Below are 3,652 nucleotides of genomic sequence, written 5' to 3' on the forward strand. Positions count from 1 at the left end.
TATAATATCAAACGACGGGACGAACAAGTCGTGCGCCTGATGGTAAGTTACACGCCTGTCCATAACAATATCAGTGCCACTCAGAGCTTTAAATCGCAAAAATCTGAGGAGCATTGTCACTGACAAGTCCCACGTACCTACCAGTAATTTCACCAGCACCCTTACCCGTCAAAACCAGAACGCAGTAATACTGACATCATTGCTTGGCGGCAGAAATAGCCAAGGCGGCAGTACTTCCCTGGACGAACTCTTTCTCAGGAAGCTGTTTGAGCACATTGGCAACTAATTATTATCTCAAATTATTGTCTCAAAAACTTAAACTTTAAAATTTAATTCATTTAAAAACTAAATTAATTGCATAATTATGTCAATTCGCAGTGTAGGCTTCGTCGGGAAGAGACAAATATAAATCAGCAACAGGCTTCGTCACACAAAAATTAATAATTCAATTCGCTGGGCTTAGTCATTTCTATTTAATTATGAGAATGAAAGAGGACCGCTCTGAAACTTAGTTCCTTCGCGTGTGGATACCACTTTCCACTTAACATCAGGTGGAGTGGAGTCATTTGCCTGTCATGTATAAAAAAAAGCTGGCTCAAACGTCCCCAAAACACTGGCAGCATTACCGCGCTGAATAGCCAACGAAATTTGTTGCACCAAGTAAGATCCAGAGCGTGGATCATAGCTTCTTTCTCTAAGCCGACTACCCAACTCTTTGATCTCCTCACTCCAAGTCCCCGCAGTTTTACTGCAATTGGCACAAAATCGTACTTCGGCTCCAATGCTCTGTACTTGGCATGTCTCAATTTTGCCGAATACTCTGCAGCTGACAGATCTGCCGGAGATCTGGTGGTGTGACTCGGGTAGGACGGTGCAAACGTACCGACACACGTAACGTCCCACAAAAGGCACCGGCCTTTCTGCCACGGAACCAGTGTAAGGCCGTCAGGTCTCTTACCATCTGTACGGCACAGCCCCGGAGGCTCCAAGACACAGGGCACGTTAGCCAACACTAAAGCCCGGCGAACTAAATCATTTATTGCATGATGTCTTGAAAACCTCCCCACGCGCTTCTGACAACTAAGGCCGTGGTGGCCGTTTTCCTCAACCATGACCCCACAAATACTGTGATGCGGTTCACAAACCTTACATCCCAACCGCAAAGCAACGGCAATTCTCAACGAATCATTATCTAGCAGAGTGCCTAAACTAGTAGCCTAGTACGAATAATTATCTAACAGTCTCTTCAGGCGATGAAAATACTGTGAAAAAGACTGTCAAAGAGTATAAAAAATATGTTTCAGAGATTGTCACGTAGGAGTGGCATAAATGTTTTCAAAATTGGTTTATTCGTATAAAAAAGTGCATCAACTCTAACGGAAAATATTTTGAGAAACAATAAATTCATTTCTAGTAATTTTTTCTTATTCATTCCGGAAACTTACAATGCGCCACACGTAGTATTGTGTGACGTGTGTGATTCACAGGAAAAGCAATAAAGTGTAATTTTCTTATTAGCCTATATAAAACAGACAAACAAGATACAAATGTGACTTTAATAAAAATAGTTGACTTCTGTTCAGCACAATCACAGCCTGTCCGTCATCGTCATTATGTCATCAATCATCGATTGTTTTGTTTTTTTTAACGTTGGTAGTAGTTTTATAGAGGTGCTTCTAACATAAAGTTTCATTTATTCATTCTTTTTTATGATTACAAATGACGGAACGAACAGCTAGACGATTAATGGAGAATGTTTGCTTTTGAAAGCCGAGTTCAATCACATGTCTTATTTAGATACGACAAAACGTCAGAAACTTTACATTACATAATTATCTGCTACACATATACAGGGTGTCCCAGGCTCTACTCTATGAGTAGAAGTACTGGCTGACTGAATATAGATTTGTGTTTAAAAAAACAAGAACATCTTAGCAGTTCGAAAAGAAGCTTCCAAAAATCAACATGTAAAATACGTAATAAATATTTATTTATGAAGATAATCCCAGTTTATATTTAAAAATATCTCTCGCTACGCTACCTGAGCTACGTCTTATGTTATAGTACTTTAAATTTTGTAGATAGGATATTTTGCTTTGCTTCTCTGCCTACCCCGACGGGGGAAAGGGCGCAAAGTTTATGTATGTATGTAATAAGTTTGTCCGGTAGTGTCATGACCACAGAACAATAAATACAACAGAAGCGCTTAGTGGGCGCACGGAGTTCCACAAACTTGAGGTTAGTCATTTGACAGAGTATGTTTTTTGGATGAGTACCTTATTTTCCTAATTTGGAGTGCAAAAATGAAAGGCGCACCCATTGACTTACAAATAAATAGACGACGGGTCTAACACAAAAACCACGAAAAAAATGTCCCAAGTCAACCTATTTAAACGTAGTGACATGTAAAGGAATATGAAAAAGCTAAAACGTTGAATTTAAATTGTAATGTCATCGCTGTCTAATTTTGCTTGCTTCGCTGTCAGTCGAACAAACGAAGACTAAAGCGTGAATGACGCTCTGTATACGATTTTAACGCGCTATAAGTTTCCATTTTCTGTTTATCATAGCTATACATGTGCAATATGGTCGACTTTGCTTTGGAGAAGGTCAAAAGGCGTTATTTGTTCATCATCTTTCAGCTATTGCCGCTAGATTGAATGAAACTTCAATATAAAACAAAAAACATCGTAATTTGCAATAATAAGTGCTTAACTTTCAACGATATGCCTATAAGGTAAAGTTTCAATTATGTTAACACAAGTAACATATACATCTTTTTTAATTAGAAACTACGGCCAATCAAGATTTCCTAGTGTTTAAAATTATGATATTACACTATCGTTTTGACGACAGTGTTTCTGATAGCAAATAAATAAAGTAAATAAATAACGCACACGCTCAACATAGCCCCGCACTGGGGAAACCCTATGTATAACCCCACACATAGACAACCACAAATTACAAAACACACGAGATGAATTAATGTAGGCCATACAAATATTTCTCCCGGCTCGGGAATCGAACCTGGGACCTCTGCGTGACATTTGAATTGAGACTTAAAGACCTTCTATATAGTCTTTTTTCTTCCGTGGTATTGACACTTGAACAATGAAGGGTTTTGTTTAACGCTAACAAATCACAAAGTCGAAAATTTTTTGGCCGAAATAAAGTTTATTCGAATTTTCATTACACCGTATACCGAATTATAACGAAACAATTGTTCTTTCAGGATATGTTGAATGTTTATCGCAAAGACACGATTAGGTTAGGTTAAATTAGGTTTAAAATAAAACAAAAGCATTTTCCTCTCAAAATTACTTTCGAGGTTATGAAATTTCTACCAAACGTTATTTCTGGAAAGTGTCATTTCGGACCAGTGATAGGTAACCATGTTTAACAAAAGTACACATATACCTACTCGTATTCAAAATAAGTATATCACGACGCGACGTGGAGTACACTAGAAATGCCCCTATATTAATTAATTCATCTGTGGATACAGTTATTTCAATTGTCTGGTGCGGTGTATATTATATATATTCTTACGTAAGACAAAACAAAGAAAATTATCATAAATTAATAACTCCAAATTAAACAAGGTACTTTGATATATTTAGATAATTTTTACAACTGTTTGTTTTGAATTAGA

This window comes from Hyposmocoma kahamanoa, unplaced genomic scaffold (genome assembly GCF_003589595.1).
Source record: "Hyposmocoma kahamanoa isolate Upper Pololo Valley unplaced genomic scaffold, ASM358959v1 243, whole genome shotgun sequence".
Taxonomy (NCBI): Eukaryota; Metazoa; Arthropoda; class Insecta; order Lepidoptera; family Cosmopterigidae; genus Hyposmocoma; species Hyposmocoma kahamanoa.